The sequence below is a fragment of the Podarcis erhardii genome (genome assembly GCF_964252035.2).
Source record: "Podarcis erhardii genome assembly, chromosome: 2".
In the NCBI taxonomy this organism is placed as follows: Eukaryota; Metazoa; Chordata; class Lepidosauria; order Squamata; family Lacertidae; genus Podarcis; species Podarcis erhardii.
The window spans coordinates 93,292,094-93,310,116 of NC_138498.1; the positions used below are offsets into that span (position 1 = coordinate 93,292,094).

Here is an 18,023-nt window from a genome sequence, read left to right on the forward strand (position 1 = left end):
GGAACTGAAATAGGGGACTTTAAAGTAGCACTAAGGAGATTGCTGCATCAGTACAACCATTTCTGCTTGTTTGATGGAATGATCTCCATTTTTCTTGCCCCACATGCTGATCTGTGGGTTCTCCCCAGAGCCTATTAGGTGGGCAAGAAGGGAGGAGAAGGGGGCAAAGCCCTATTACACTAGCAGGACTTGACAAACTGGCTACCACTAGGCACAACTATTTAATTCTACCCACCCTTTTGACAGTACAACTAATAAAATTTTGTTTTCAGAATAAGATCTGGCAGGTCTATTTTACGAGCACCTAACCTAAGGGAAATCCCCTCAATTCTTGTTGAGGGCTGAAACTGGGATATTACCTAGCAGAAATGAAAGTTCATACACAGTAGAATTTTGACTTTCAAGACTTAATCTAAGCAAGCAGATGCAATCTTTTTCTGACTCAAATGTTTGATTTCACAAAGTTGCTCATATGGTTCAGCTATATGTGTCTTCTACGTACTGTTTTCAGGAAATGTAGCCACTGAACACAAACTGGAATCCAAACGCAAATACATTATTTTTGGGCAGAGATTTTGTTTATTGGCAGGATTAAAAGCACCCTGATATGCAATAATTAATACCACCTATCAATAGCCCTATCAGATTTCATGCCAAGGAGTGTTCCAAGCCTTCTGCGTTTTCAGTGAGTTTCCTCCACAATTTCAGACAAATAAAGGTTATACATGCCTATGATTCTATGTGTTGTTTAAGTTACGGCATCATACTTGTAGAGGTACAATGTTCCCTACAATTCCACTGTAGCCTTCTTCAGGAGGTATGGAAATGGGGATGTTACCATGTGATGGGGCTGCAGCAGGGTTATAAGCATGCTAGAGCCAGCTTCCTGGGTCTGTGGCTTTCCAATAGTTATAAGGCCTCCATGAATACATCTTGTAAAATCCAGATTGCAAAATGTGTAAGGAATCCTCGTGGATACAAAAAGTTGTCCACTGCAAAAAGTCACATTCTAAATCATGGAAGGCAACTAAAATGGGGACAGAGGGTGGCTCTGATATGTTATCAGATATCTGATATCCCTCACCTGATACATTTTTTATTTCCACAGTTCCTGTGGAGAGATTGGGTTATATCTCATAAAATGCAATGAATAAGCTACTGAAAAATTAAGAAAATTATTCAGACCAGCAGAAAGAATAATCTATCCTGGTCAGTGAAAACAATGACAGGAGTCAAAACTATGGAAACTTTTGCCTTGGCAGCTGTGAAACAATGGCAAACCTCTTGTGGCTTGAATGAAGCTGAGATGGAAGCTTTTATTTTATTTAAAAAAAAAAAAAACCACACCAAAAATAGCTTCCTTCTTTACAAGCAAATTGCTGTGTACATTTTAACGTTGTTGTTTATGCTTTGGTTCTATGATCACTTAGATTTACTTATTGTTTAAGTGGTTCCTTTGGTCTGACATTTTCTTGTTGCAGCTTACAGATAAAACAGCTTATGGCTAAACCTAACAAAATCTAGTCAAGCAAGAAACGCTTTTTCAAACACCAAAATAATTGCATTTTGAAGCAATGTATTTAAATAGCATAAATGGACCTAAACAGGAATTATGGGCCAAATCTACTTATGCCAACAGACAAATACTAAAAAGGTTATAATAGTTGTTTGTTCGCAGAGGTTTATACAAGTTGCAATACTCTCTTCTACAACTGGCTTAACATTCCACCATAGAATGTGTGAGCGCCACTAATGTGCAAAGTTTCATCTCTACATCCAAAGTAAAGATTACTTTGCCATCCCTCACAGCAGTACTAATCTTCTGAGCAGCTATAATTTAAAGGACCCATGACTATGTCATCAGGCTTTTCAAGCTGAGAGAGAAAGGCAACTGTAGACAGGTTCTGGACATTTAAGACCTATGACTTCCTTCTGTTTTGCCATAAGCACCAGTGAGCAAGCGCGTGACATTTAACCATTTATGCAGGCAGTGGCAACATGGCAAGAAGAACAGAGATAAGTAGCAAAACAGGTAAGAGACCTTCTAAGGGCTGCTTATGGAGTTTAGGTTGTCAGTCACTGACTGCTGCTTGTATTTGTGGCATGAAGCAAATATATTAATGTATTGTAAGTTGCAGCAGTGAGGGTTTTTAAATAGAACGTGTTTTAGCAAGTTCAAGATGCTATTTCCACCAACAACTTGGGAAGCCACAATTAGATATAACTACTTGGGAAAGGGGGAGAGAAAAGGAAAAGAGATTCTCCCTAGATCAGAATAAATTTTCCCCTCATCAGTTGCTAAGCAACAGATAATGCAAAAATTAAATCAAGCTCTTTCAGAATTGAGTGCTCCAAGTAACCATTAGAACTTCTAGCTGCCAGAAAAGTGAAAAATAGAACAGCTGTTCCAAGTGCCTCTTTGCAATTATGCAGAAATAAAACTTTAGGCTGTTCATTATGTAATGCAATAGACAATGCAATGTTATATGCAGTTGCATAATCAACTTCAAAATATGGCTTAATATCCTGGTTTGTCCTAGAGCAGTTAACGATAGTCCCCCAGTTCGGACAAAACAGGAAACGATGGTTAATTAAGAAATTTAATCACAGCTTGCTCTGTGCATGAGTAAAAGGCTTGTGTATTGTTTCAGCTTAATAAGCAGTATAGGATCATCTGAAACCTCTTACTAAATTAAGGGGGAAAACTTACTTCAAGGGCTCTTAGTATCCCACATCAAGTTGTTGAAAAAGACAACAAATGAGCCAATCTAACCTATTATCCTATTCTGCAGGTAGTCAGTCCCAATAATCTTCAGCAGAAAAAATACATTGATGGCTCAAGGCTCAAATCATTTGGACCTGGAACAAGAAGTCACCTGGATCTTATCACTGAAAGTTATTTACTATCCTACCCGCACAATTACAATCCTAAACTCATTTCAGAAAGAGTCATGGCAAAATGAGAACAGGAAATCTTGGGAGCCACAGCTAAATAGTTAGATTTGAACCCTAGCAGGTAACCTGCAGGATTTTAGATACAGAAGATCTCCAAACATAATTCTGCCATTAGACAATGAAAATACTTCAGTCCTAGGGGCCAGAGGAGGAAGTAAGAAGCATGCATCCAGGCAACAGCCTAATGAGAACTGGATATGGGGGTGGGGTGCAGTATGGAACAGGGAATAGAAGGATGGACACTGTATTTTAGGTAAACCACCTTGAGATTCTTCTAGATCAAAAGAAAGAGCAGAAAAGAAGAATAGAATTTTCCATTTTATTGACCATGATCACAACAACAACCCCTTACCAATTCCATAAATCAAAACAAAAACAAAGCAAGAATATTTGACTTTAAAAAGAAGGAAATGGAAGAGGGGTTAAGCTTTCAAGTTGAGTTTTTCCCCCAGACACTAATGTTTCGAATTTACATCCAAATGATTTGCAGAGAATGACAGCTGTGACTAACACAGAAGGTACACTTCAGGCTGGTATTTTTGTATTGCAAATTGTAATCAACATGCCAGCCACAAAGAATCTTCATTTCTACCCGAGAGAGAAATGTATTCATTTGCCATTAGCAATCAGCAAATGGTACTTCCAGGAATGTAATAATGCAGCAACCTGGAGAATCAGGGGACAAAAATATTTCCCAACCAACTGGAACGTATTTAAGTTTGCACAGATTTTAGACCAAGCTAAGGAACCTGTGGTCCTCCAGAAGCTGAATGACTCGAATTGCCATCCATTTCAGCCAGAATACCAAAGGTCGAAATTATGGGAGCTGTAGTCTTGCAACATCTGGAGATCCACATATTCCTCATTTCTGGAGTAGAACTTCTGGATAATGCCATGGGTTGGGCCCAGAACATGCAAGTGTGACCAAGACAGCTATTGCCTCCACCTGCCTACTCATCCTCTCTCCAGGTTGCACAGCAGAGAGAATATCATGCTTTCTTGCCCTTTCCCCACCACTTTGAGAAGATGGAGACACCACCCATTCCTATTGCTCACATGTTCCAAGGGAGGGAGACGCTACTGGGCACAGTTTTAAAAAGCCACAATTCCATAATGAAACAGGTAATGCAGTGTGTAACGGACATTAGAAGCAAGGACAGAAGTGCTAGCATTCTAAGCAGGAAAACTAACACTACAATCTCTCTGTCTGAATGCTCCCAGGGAAAAAAGGGGTGAGTTCTGTGATAGTGTTGCAACTTTGAATTGTTTCCCCCCAGTTTGCTAACCTGACACCTGGTTTCCCATGTTTTAAGCACCAGACTATATTTAACTGATTTTTGACAGTAAAACGACAGCACCACCTGGATGTACTTTTCAGTTATTGTTTTTAGTGTGTGTGTTTGTGTATAGCAGCTTAACTTGTGCTTCATTCACCTCAGGCTCGCCATTTAAAAAGTTACAGCATTGAAAGAGACATGTTGATAGCTCATAGCTTATCAGTGGATGCCATACAAAGAATAAATATACAGAAAACAAAACCATGCATTTAAATTACCAGAAGGATGTGAAGAATCGGTTGCAATGTGAGAGGATATTTATAACACAACCCTGTTGTTACATTTTAACACTGGTAAAGAGTGAACTGTATGAAGAGATAAACTATCAGTTGACTTCTGACTAAAGCCAGGAAGAGATGCAATGCATAGGGGTTCAGTTGGCAGTTTTCCAAGAAACAGCTAGGCTGTTGGTTTGTGGGGTTTTTTAAAAGGTCTTTACATACTTGGAAGGTTTTCTGTGATGGCAATTAACACCAGAACTTGGCTTTTGTACAAGAAAGGAGAGTTGGGAAAGGGTCAGATTATGATAGTGGAGATTCTATTTAAAAAAATAAAATAAATCATCAGTTCTTAGTTGCCACAGATTCACAATTCCAAGGAGAACCTAATGACTGGCCAGAGGGATCTGACTGGAAATACCATAAGGGCAAGCAGAGCACTGTTTGAGAGGGAAGGGGGCTAGTCAATAAGTGTCGAGGCAGAAGCTGAGAAGCAGAAAGGACAGGAAGTCTCCAGAGACAGTTTTCTCAGATAGCCTCTGACCAGAGCTGCGGTCGCCAACAGCTGGCCACAGGAGGACTTCAGAGGAGGCAACTGCAATATTTTTGTGGGAATCTTCAAGTTACCTGACCAGAAGGAAGATTTCAGGGGAAAGCTGAAGGGAGCCTTTCAGAGGAACAGAGGCAGCCTCAAGGAGATTGAATCTAGCATGAGTGATGAGCCAATCTTGGACTCCCGGCAGTGTGTCCACTCAGCCCCAACTTTTACCACGGCCATGCCCACTTGCAGCCCTATCCAGGTAAATTGTAGTACTGTAGTAGCAGTATTGGCAGTAAGCAACACTGTCAGGGAAGCCTAATATTGTACTAAAGGTACAATAAGTACGATGACCCTTGAACAGATGGAACAAGCCACTTCCAGAAACTCTAGAATTTCCTTTCAAACACACTTAAGAGAGGGCTGGGCAAGAATCTCTCAGAGGCCAACACAGCTCTAAATGCACTTATATTCCATTTACTTATTTCCCACAATAATATAAAGTTAACACTATAAATATTTTAAAAAGTATGTGAGCAAAAAGGAAGAAATAAATACACAAATAAATGATCAAATGGGCTAAAACACGTTAAATTAATGTTTGAAATGCTAAATTTGTTTACAATATAAAATAAGGATTAACATTTACTTGTGCCTTATTGCACCAATGCATGATAAAATAAAACCCCCAATTTTTTAATGAATAAATTATCTGGTTCTTTACCCTCACTCACACTTACAACATTAGTCAACTTATGGGTGCTGGCTAATTAAAAAATATATTTATAATCCATTATTTCATTGTAAGATGCTCCATTAATTTTAACAGGATTGAATGTGCATATCTCTGCAATGAATTGTGGTTACTGTCTCCAGCTGGATTAGACTACTGTATTTTTCCATGTATAAGACATCCCCTATTTTTTTTTGAACTCTAAATTAAGAAATCAATATTTTAAACATCTGAGATCGCCCAAACATGTTGACTTTTTTTTTTAGGAAATTCACCCAAATGTGCTGCCGCTGAGGGAGGGAAGCAAGGCAGCGCAGATGGGTGAGCGATAGCTAGTGACAGGGAGCAGGAGAAGGATTCAGAGTCAAGCAGGGCATGAAGATGGCGTACACCAATAAGAAGAAGAACGAGCAGCTGAAGTGCTGAACCGTATTTTTCTGTGTAAAAGATGACCCCTGTGTATAAGACGGCCCCCTATTTTGGGCTAAAAAAAAAAAAAAGCAGCAAAAACCCCCACCTCTTATACATGGAAAAATACGGTACCTGCAAAGTGACTTCTGTTTTTTTAAGGCAAGTGGAGAAAGACAGGCTCCTTCCTGCCACTCACCATCTGGCCTGGGGCGGGGCCTGAGGCCTCACAAGGACTGCTGGACTCTGCTGCCCGGGAGGACTCTCCTGTATGTGAGTGTCTGAGGGCCCTGCTCCTTCCTGCCACTCACCATCTGGCCTGGGGCAGGGCCTGATGGGCCTCACTGGAACAGTTGCTGTTACTGCCGGAGGGGTGCAGAGTGCTTTTAAAATGTTTTAAAATTTTTATTTTGAATTTTTTGTATGGGGGGGGGTGCGGTGGATGTTTATTGGGCCTGGGAATTTGTTTGATTTTATGTTTTTGTAATTTTTGTAATTTCTATTGTTTTTTGTTTATATTGTCTTATTTGTGTTTTGTTTTTTTTTTTTTTTTTTGTTTGTTTCTTAAAGGGGTTATTTTGTTCTTAAGGGGAGGGGTCAGGGCTGCCGGGGAATGGGCCCCAGCCCATAAAATGGCTGGGATATGCTTCACAGGGGGGAATGCACTGGGACAACCGATCTCAGTGATCACGGGTAGGAGGAGGAGTTACGCTAAGACCAGACCATGTCATTACAGAGGAGGCAGGTTTAGTCGTTGTCTGAGGACTATCCCTACCTCTGGGTCTGGTCCTGACCGGATGAATACTAGAATCAGCAAGGGATACCCACATGACCTGAAAGTGTTGCTGTGCAATGCCAGGTCAATGATTCATAAGACCACTGCCATCCATGACTTGATCATGGATGGAGGACTTGACCTGGCATGTGTAACAGAGACTTGGTTGGATGAAGCAGATGGGCCTGTCCTTGCCGCTGCTTGTCCACCAGGTTTCTCTTACGCACAGCAACCCAGGTCATGTGGGCGGGGAGGGGGGGTCGCAGTGATTTTTAGGAAGTCATTAGTTTGCACCAGGCGTCCTATTGGGAAGACCCAGTTTTCTGAGTGCATGTTCTGGAAGTTGGGCAATAGGGGCAGTACAGGATTCCTTTTGGTGTACCGACCTCCCCGCTGCACCAAGGATTCCCTGCCCGAGCTGCTTCAGGTCGTGGCGGATGTTCTCCTGGAGACACCTAGCTTGGTCGTCCTAGGGGATTTTAACATCCATGCCGACACGACCTTACAAGGGGCCGCTCGGGACTTCGTGGAAAGCATGGCCTCCATGGGGCTGTCCCTGAATAAGTCTGGCCCAACCCATAGCCGCGGACATGCCTTGGACCTGGTGTTTACCTCTACGGATGTTGGTGATCTGACACTAAGTAAAAGCGAAACGAAAGAAGTGCCATGGTCAGATCACTTCCTGGTGCAACTGGACTTCTCCGCGACCCTTCCCCTCTGCAGGGAGGTGGGACCGATTCGGATGGTCCGCCCCCGCCACTTAATGGATCCAAATGGTTTCCAGAGAGTGGTTGGGGATGCTTTATCCCATGTTGATGGCCTTTCAGCCGATTCCCTGGTGGCCCGCTGGAATGTGGAGTTAACCAGGGCTATTGACTGTTTGGCTCCGAAGCGCCCTCTCCGATTGCATGAAGCCCGGAGAGCCCCGTGGTTTTCCACGGATCTGAGGGCAATGAAACAATCGTTGAGACGGCTAGAGCGCCGGTGGCGGATAACTCATTCTGAATCTGACCGGACACGGGTTAGAGCTCAACGTCGAGCCTACCAAGTGGCGATAGCGACGGCGAAGAAGACTTTCTTCACCGCCTCTATTGCATCTGCAGAAAACAGCAGCAGGAGACTCTTTCAGGTGGTTCGCAATTTAGCGGAACCACCTGTAACATCGGGGCCCAGTACGGGCCACATGTTCTCCTGCAATGATTTTGCAAATTTTTTTGCAGATAAAATCGCTCAGATTCGGGAAGAAGTAGACTCCACCGTGGGAGCAGGGCCGGGGCGGGAGAGTGCTAGAGTCCTGTCTGGTCAAGTTGTGTGGGATCAATTTCAATCTGTTACCTCCGAGGATGTGGACAGGCTGCTTGGACGAGTGAAGCCAACCACCTGTCTCCTGGATCCTTGCCCATCCTGGCTTATAAAAGCTAGCCGGGAAGGACTGGGCGATGGGCTTCGTGGGGTGGTGAATGCTTCCCTCCGTGAGGGAGCCTTCCCAGACCCGCTGAAAGAGGCGGTTATTAAACCGCTTCTTAAAAAACCATCTTTAGATGCGGCCACGATGGCCAATTATCGCCCAGTCTCAAACCTCCCATTCTTGGGCAAGGTGATTGAGCAAGTGGTTGCTGAACAACTCCAGGCACGCCTGGAAGAAGCGGACCATTTGGATCCCTTCCAGTCGGGATTCAGGCCTCATCATGGGACTGAAACTGCCTTGGTCGCACTGGTTGATGATCTCCGGCGGGCTAGGGACAAAGGTGAGAGCTGTTTCCTAGTTCTGCTGGATCTCTCAGCGGCGTTTGATACCATCGACCATGACATCCTTCTGGACCGTCTTGAGGGGCTGGGAGCTGGGGGCACTGTCATACAGTGGTTCCGCTCCTTCCTCCTGGGCCGTGTTCAGAAAGTGGTGGTGGGGGATGAGTGTTCAGACCCCTGGCCGCTCACTTGTGGGGTGCCTCAGGGTTCTGTCCTCTCCCCCATGCTTTTCAACATCTACATGCAGCCGCTGGGAGCGATCATCAGGAGGTTTGGGCTGGGTGTTCATCAGTATGCAGATGATACCCAGCTCTACCTCTCTTTTAAATCAGAACCAGTGAAGGCAGTAAAGGTCCTGTGTGAGTGTCTGGAGGCGGTTGGAGGATGGATGGCGGCTAACAGATTGAGGTTGAATCCTGACAAGACAGAAGTACTGTTTTTGGGGGACAGGAGGCGGGCAGGTGTGGAGGATTCCCTGGTCCTGAATGCGGTAACTGTGCCCCTGAAGGACCAGGTGCGCAGCCTGGGAGTCATTTTGGACTCACAGCTGTCCATGGAGGCACAGGTCAAATCTGTATCCAGGGCAGCTGTTTACCAGCTCCATCTGGTACGTAGGCTGAGACCCTATCTGCCTGCGGACTGTCTCGCCAGAGTGGTACATGCTCTGGTTATCTCCCGCTTGGACTACTGCAATGCGCTCTACGTGGGGCTACCTTTGAAGGTGACCCGGAAACTACAACTAATACAGAATGCGGCAGCTAGACTGGTGACTGGGAGCGGCCGCCGAGACCATATAACACCGGTCTTGAAAGACCTACATTGGCTCCCAGTACGTTTCCGAGCACAATTCAAAGTGTTGGTGCTGACCTTTAAAGCCCTAAATGGCCTCGGTCCAGTATATCTGAAGGAGCGTCTCCTCCCCCATCGTTCTGCCCGGACACTGAGGTCCAGCTCCGAGGGCCTTCTGGCGGTTCCCTCACTGCGAGAGGCCAAGTTGCAGGGAACCAGGCAGAGGGCCTTCTCGGTGGTGGCGCCCGCCCTGTGGAATGCCCTCCCATCGGATGTCAAGGCGATGGACAACTACCTGACATTCAGAAGACATCTGAAGGCAGCCCTGTTCAGGGAAGTTTTTAATATGTGACATTTTAGTGTGTTTTTTATCTCTGTTGGAAGCCGCCCAGAGTGGCTGGGGAGACCCAGCCAGATGGGCGGGGTACAAATAATAAATTATTATTATTATTATTATTATTTAGAAGCAAAATTCCATTTTCATATCAGCCACACATGCTTTTCACAATATACATTTAAGTATGCAGGTCATATATTAAGCGCCTATGAAATACCAATCCGCCTGTTCTCATTCCATGATAGTAATTAAAATAATAGGAATTCAGGTTGATTCTAAGTTCACAGCTCCTTTCAAATAATAATAAAAAACATTTGCAAGTCTGAGGTCACCAGTCACCCTAGCTATTATTTCAAGATATTTAAGTTTTATATTCTTCAAAATTATTGGAAATAGAATCATTAAAAGGAGAACTGTGAATGGCAGGCAGGAGATTGCAGGGTGGATATATGCTAACATCCTGCCCCATCCTTATGACAGAAACAAAATCTCTGCCTGTCTCTGTGTATATCAATATTAGACAGAGATACCATGAAAATCCCCATGGAAGAAACAATATTTTCTGGCAACAGAATCTCAAGCATATCTGGTCTAGCAACAAACAGCACTCTATATTTCTACTAAGGGATTCATATTCACAGACTTCCCTGGTCTGACTGTCACAATTTCCAATTGATTGCATGCATGCTTTAATAAATGGGTAGCTCTTTAAAAAAGGCTTCAGATAATGCAAATCTGAAGAAAGCAGGAAAATTGTCATTTGGTTTGCCTGTAAGTAGTTGATTTTTTAGAAAACAGTGAGAGGACAAGCCAGGCCAAGACAGGGACAACAGTTTAGTCTCTTTCCCTCATGAACCCAAACTCATAACCCTAACCCCTCAAATACTAACTTATTTGCTTTTTTAAAAATGCTATTCAATGACAAAACTATGTGACAAATGCCACGTCTAGTTTTGTCCTAAGTTTTCATTCCTAGATTGGCATGGGACAGGGAAAATAACTGATAAATTGAGAAGGTAGCCTTCAGTAGTAGTGTGAAACTTTGCATTAAAAATGCAGACAGCCACAAAAGGCTCAACAAGAACTGTAATTCTTGCAAGGTATTTTATATTCAGGTACAGTTAACCAAGTACAAAATATGCATAACGTTGTCAATGGCAAAGGGTATGCAAATTTCAAATGTGACTTTCCCCCTTTTTGGAGGAGGGAAGATTTAGGCTGTGTAGAAACTTCTGAGCAGAAACAGGAAAGCCACATTTGAAACAAATGCACCATATTCAGCAATCTCTTGACTAGCATATATCAGCTGGTGACAGAACGGTGGGAATACCCAAACTCTTCCTTCCCAGCTAGAGAAAGGACAGTAGCTTTGAATCCCCGTTACCAGAATTAGAGCTGCCCCAAATATTATCCATTTTGTTCTCAGAAAGAAGCTAGCAAACTAGGTGGAGCGCTATTGTCCCGTCCCCTGCCAAAGAAAAATGCAGTTTATGCGAATATCTACCCTACCCCACCCTATCCAATCCTGTTTGACACCATTATTCTCTCTGATGGCTGCTGTTTCCTCTTTCTGCAGCTCACCCAAAGGAGGAGGATGCAGCAAACTCAATGCACTTAACTGCACACACAATCAGATTTGGCTACGTGACAATGTTGGAGGGGGGCCTTGAGGATGTTTGAGAGAAAGGAGGCAAGTGAGGTCAATGTAAATGAATAAGGGAATATTTTCAGAAGTTCGGGGGGGGGGCATTTTGGGAATTCCTAGAAACAGTATGCTGAAAAAAACCAGCCTAGCTGATGCACTCTACTTGTAGAATATCAGAGTCTTATTTTTTTTCAATGCAATTTAGTAGTTGGCCCAAGAGATAACTGAGTGAAATGGAGATAAGTTGGAGATGGGTAGAGCAAACTGGGATTTCATAATAATCATAATCATAATCATAATCATAATCATAATGCAGTATTTCTTTGCTCCGTATTTTCATATTTAGCAGCAAAGTAAATAATACCTGGGACGCGGGTGGCACTGTGGTCTAAACCACTGAGCCTCTTGGGTTTGCCGATTGGAAGGTTGGCGGTTCAAATCCCCATGACAGGGTGAGTTCTGTCACTCGGTCCCTGCTCCTGCCAACCTAGCAGTTCAAAAGCACGTCAAAGTGCAAGTAGATAAATAGGTACCACTCTGGCAGGAAGGTAAACGGCATTTCCGTGCACTGCTCTGGTTTTGCCAGAAGTGGCTTAGTCATGCTGGCCACATGACCCGGAAAAACTGTCTGCAGACAAACGTCGGCTCCCTCGGCACGGTAAAGCGAGATGAGTGGCGCAACCCCAGAGTCGTCTGCGACTGGACTGTCAGGTGTCCTTTAGTTTAAATAGTACCTAGCTTCATGTGATGTTTTCTAACACTCACCAGACAGATAGTTAGAAAGGGCTTGGGGAGTCTCAGAAAGCAAAGCAAGTTATAGAGGAGATAACTACGTTTTAAAAGGACAGTGTTTGTCAAACTTCTATCGGCAGTCTTGATTGTGTGAGGTGACATGCACAATCCCCAACATTTAAGAGCTAGTTTGTATGATCAGCACCTTCATGAATTTCTTGCCTAAAAATGCAAGTGTGTGTGTGTGTGTGTGTGTGTGTGTGTGAGAGAGAGAGAGAGAGAGAGAGAGAGAGAGAGAGAGAGAGAGAGAATGAATGAATATGAAAGAAAGATCAGGAACAAAGCCCACTGGTCATTTTATAAAGCTGATCAAGTACATTGCCTAATATTAAGACTTAAACAAGGGGGGGGGGAATACATCCCTGAAACTACTACTTAACTAGTCAGCTTTAAACTATCATTTTCAAAGCATACTTGCCAATTTTTTGGTAGTACTACTTCCCTATTTTGTTAATGCAACTTCCCTATTTTGCTCAATAGTGCCCTTTTGCATTTCTCTGAAACCCGTAGAATAACATGGCTCAAAGCTGCTTTTTGAATGTTGCACAGTTCTTGTTTAATTTTAGATGCTTTTAGGGAAAGACCCAACTGCTCAAGCTCAGAGGAATTCACCCTTCTCTTCCCTTCTTCCCGCCCTGCTGAGCCCTTCAAATCCTTAGTGGAGGCCCAAGACAGTCTACATTAAACAACTACAATCTTTTGGCAGAGGATCAAAAATTATTGTAACATAGCATGGAATTTCTCCATCAAGACATTTTTAGAGACGTGGCTTTGAAACAGTCTCCCACTTCTTCCGAAAAGAAACAGAGAAAGTTTCTGACTTGGCAACCCTCTTGTAATCTGAGATAAAAAGTCAACAAACAAAACCTGAATTGCTCCAAATATTGAAAGATAAGTACCTGTTAAAAGGTACGACCCCAAAAGTTTTAAGTGCAATAAAGCCATGTGTGGCAAAATGAACATAGGCTTCAGCCTGATCCAGCATAGTGTTCTCCAACTAATATGTTATCAGAATGGCCAATCAAGAGGCCTCTGGGAAGTCTGCTAGAAGGGCCTAACTGCAACATGGGAGTGGTCTAATTGCTCCCACACAGCCTCAACCTATCTTGGAATACAAAGCTCACCTGTGACCACTGAAGCTTCCAAAATCTCTATAGCTCTAACTTCCCCTATGAATGTAAACAGAGAGAGACTTTGGGCAAGTTGGTAAGCATCTCTGACTCAGGGCTCCATGATTGTCTCCAACACACTACCTGCTCCATATTGGCGCCAGGGTCCTGGGGAAAGATGCCTGCAATGGGCCCCATCTCCAAGTGGGCTGCCTCCATGTCATTGCCCAAAAGGAGAGGGGCAAGGGAAGTGGAGGGTATTGCTCTCTTTGGCCCATCACTACTTGCATGCTTGTGAAGGGCAGGGGAAGGAAGGAGCAACAATGATGGGAACCATGGAATTAGTAGCCAGCCCATAAATTCAGGAGTGTTGGCTTTCTGAGGTCCTCAAGACCCACCCTGCTCACCAATTCTCTTCTTCTGCCTTGGTCTGATCCAAGTCTTTGGCTCTTACCTGGACTGTTTGCCTATACGTGTCCTTAGTGTTCTCCTGACCCAGCTATGCCTTATACATGCCCACGGCATTCCCTTTCCAAAACTACAGAAGAGGCACAATATCGTCAACTCAGCTATTCCGGCACTTTTTAGAACACCGAAAGCCATTCTCAGAGGAATTGGCAGACATGGGTGCCCTGCATGAAGACATTGAACTAAGTGGACTTTTAATTCTCCCAAACGCTTAAAGATTCAATGACACAGATATACACAGAACAACCTCCCACCAAGCCTATTTCCTATCCACAATAATCCAAGTTGATTAACACTGACGATTTCCCTATTACTGAAAACAATCTCCTTAACTTCGGAGGAAGGGAAACGAAAGTGGAAAAATAGTCCCTAAACTAGCAGAACAGTTCCTTCCAGAAGCAACAAGGAGCAGAGCGTTACCAAATAAGGCAAGTGAAAGCTAAACGCCAGAAAGAAGCAGGCCTCATTGTGGGTATTTTTTATTTTTTATTTTTTTGGTGGTGTGTGCTAAAGATCAGACAGCTGGATAATAGAAAATGCAACTATACCAGCATTATTAGAGTGGTTCTCAGATGGGAAGAACAAATGTTCAGAAACCATGAACGGAAGCAAGGTCTGCCAGAAAAAGGGACCTAAAGGCATTTAAACAAGGCTTCAGAATGCTACCACATATTTTTAGACACAGAAGAACATATTAAAGTCTAGAGTTAAACAGCCTATCCTGTCTTTTTCAGCAGGGTAGTTAAAGCTTAATATTTGCTTGCGCTGTTGTTGCTCATGAGATACAAGCAATCACTAGATAAACAACTGCAAGTTTAAAATGCAGAGTGCACCCCAGTATAATATACAGTACTCTACATTAGACACTTGTGTTTTTGTGGGGGTTTCCCCCTTTTTTTCTTTAAGTGCTTTAACACCTCTCTTCTAGGTGACTGTCATTTCCACTGTAACACTTAAGCAAAAACCATGCAAAATGCTCTAGACATAAAGGTATTCACACCTTGGAATGTAAATGCTGCAAGATAAATTCTGAGGAAAATTTTTGAAATGTTGAGGAGCATAGACAGCTTAACTATGTGCTGTGTGAAGAAATACTTTCTTTTGTCTGCTCTACATCTTCCAACATTCAGCTTCATTGGCAGTCCCTGTGTTAACAGTAGTGCCCTGAGAAAGAACTATCTAAGATTGTCAATTAAGTTCAAGGCCACGGCAAAATTTTAACTAGGACTGCACATTTTGCCAGCTTTAAAACCTTTATTTCTTCAGAAACCACGTTTCTTTCAAAAGCTAAATTGATTTCTGCTTCGAACCTACATCAGGAGAATAATATGAAGCTATTCTCATTCCCTATTCACAGTTACAAAGCCCTAAATAGCACGGTCTTTGAAAATCCTACTTGCAGAACCACTTCAATATGAGGAGCATTCAAATTAAGAGAGCCTTACAAAGCAGGATTTTAAAAAGGCGTCCTGTTTAATGGATGTGCGTTTACAGTAATGATAATGTGCTTCAATGTCTCACATCTTTTGAATGCCTTAAAAACAAAAGTGATTTCTGCATATCACTTTCAGGATATTAAGCTATATTTCAGTAAATAGGATAAGCCATAAGAATATAAATGCATGGGTGGTAGCAAAAAGAGAGGAAGCGGCTAAGCTGGGGCAAAGAAATGAGAATGTGGTTGAAGTATGATTCAACATTAAGTTGTCCTCCAGCACAATCCTTTAGTATATTGCTCTGGGAAGCTGCCTAAGACATTTGTCAACCAAGAGAAACAGAACCAGCAGTCAACCTGCATTTCCTGTTTGAGCAGCCAGTCCGTGGCTCAAGCTTCTCTCCACACATCTGGTGTTCCCACGGTTCCCCATATAGACACTCACCACTGAAACACTGCAAAAACATGAATCAGAGAACTGGGGCCTAATTTGAAGGTTCCCCAAAGAAAGCTTCTACAGTGTGAGCATCGTAGAAGTGCCTCTTACTTATGACAGGGTTGATGCATGCTATTTTTAAACATAGGCTACATCACATGCTATACCAAGCTGGGCAGAAGATATTGCAGAAGCACTTGGGAATGCTGAGCATATTAACAGGTCTCTGAATAAAAGAGAGAGTCCTTTCCATCAACTATTGGTTCAATTTTCTACAAATATTCACACACTTTGCTTTATTTATATCCTGAAAATATGATGGGTAGAGTGTAGAATTCACACTACATGACCATGCATGCTTCTAATTTAAAATATGACCATTTTACCCACTAGACAGGAACAGTGAATGAACAGGTGCTAATTTACAAAAGACAAGAGGATTGCGATAGAGGAAGGTTAGACACATGGTATCCTCCAAATGTTGTGGACTAAAACTCCCATCCGCCCCGACCAGTGTGACAAGTAGTCAGGACTGATGGGAGTTGCAGTCCACAATATCGGGAGGGCACCAGGTTGGCTACCCCTGTGCTTGAACATTAGGAGAGAGAGAAGAAACATAAGAGTAGCTCTAACTGCCTCCTGAAGGAATCAGTTGCTCAGTGTCCAAGAGGAAACATGGTTGACGTGAGTCTCTCAGTAACAATAAACAGAAGTCCTGTGATAGAGGGTAAAATCAAGCAGGCATTTCAAAGTCAGTAGCAAAGATGTCCAGGGCCTCCCTGATCAGCTTTAATGGAAAGAGTCTCAATTGTTGACACTCCAAGACTGATGGTGGAAATGCCTGCTCTAAAAATTAGATAATACTCCCAGAAAGAAGTAATGTGTGATTGGAGAATGTTCCTAAATCCAGGTTCTCTCTGGGATGCCCAAGTGCAGGTAGTGTCCAGGAGCATGTTTCATCAACAAGTGGATTTGTAAATTATGCCCCTTCCTTTTAAAAAAGAGAGGATTTTTATCATTATGGTGTGTGCCCTGGGAACCTCCTGAGCAGACTAATATATTGTATGTGAGGCTAGCCTTTAAAACTGTTGAGAAGCTACAAAATGTGGCAGTTAGACTGGTTTCAGGTATGAGACACAGAGAACAAGATGCACAACTTAGCATGAACTGCACTGTTTGTCAATTCCTTTGCAGGTTAATCTGAGGTGCTGCATCTTACAGTCTTCATAGACTGGGACCAGCATCCTCTTTCTTCTTGCTCTTTGAGACCTAGCATTTAAAATGTGCTGACAGTATTATTGGCAACACAGGTTGCTGATGATGGGGTGGAGGTGCAGAGCTTATCTCGAGCATTTTTTACTAGCTAGTATCGCAGAACATTTCCACTGCTGCAGAATAGTACCAGAATAAAAACATATAGCATGTTTTTATAGCTTGCCTTCTATAGCATGCTTTTATAGCATGCTTGTCTCACTATGCACAGCCTTCTATAGCATGCTTGTCTCACTATGCACTATGCAAAGGACGTTCATGTGAAAAAATACAAGTCCAACCATTTTCAAACGCAGAGCTGCAAGGCTTTGCACATCTATAGATTTCTGAATTCACCCCCTGATACCATTGCCATGTTAGAACATCAAGGACACGAAGATAAAATCAATCCAGAATTCGCTGCCTCAAGACTTCGCCTGCGCCTGTGCCTATTTCAAAAGCAGTATTAGGGCTACTTTTGAGTTACTGGGGCATTTTACAATTTTTAAAGTTACATTTTTGTTTCATTTTAGCTAAGTGGCTTTTATTACTATAGGTTGGTGGTTTGAATCCCCACGAAGGGGTGAGCTCCCGTTGTTCGGTCCCTGCTCCTGCCAACCTTGCAGTTCAAAAGCAGTTCAAAGTGCAAGTAGATAAATAGGTACTGCTCTGGTGGGAAAGTAAATGGCGTTTCCGTGCGCTGCTCTGGTTGTGCGAGAAGCGGCTTAGTCATGCTGGCCACATGACCCGGACCCGAGCTGTACGCCTGCTCCCTCGGCCAGTAAAGCGAGATGAGCTCCGCAACCCCAGAGTCGGCCACGACTGGACCTAATGGTCAGGAGTCCCTTTACCTTTACCTTACTATGGGTTATTGGTGGTTTGTTTGTTTGTTTGACAACCTGTTAGCCACCAGATGACATTAGGATAAAAGACTGAAAGATAATTCTATATGTGTCTATTCAAAAGTAGAAATGAACAAATCTATGCATTTTGGTTTCTCTCACTTTTAAAGTACTGTACAGTTTACCTCATTTTTTCCATCAGTGGA

General features: G+C 43.0%; 1 protein-coding gene across 8 annotated transcripts in view; it reads right to left on the bottom strand.

Annotated features, from left to right (window-relative positions):
• The window catches only part of ITPR1 (inositol 1,4,5-trisphosphate receptor type 1), a 215,470-nt gene that overhangs the window by 150,115 nt on the left and 47,332 nt on the right, over nt 1-18,023 (bottom strand). The window lies entirely within an intron of this gene.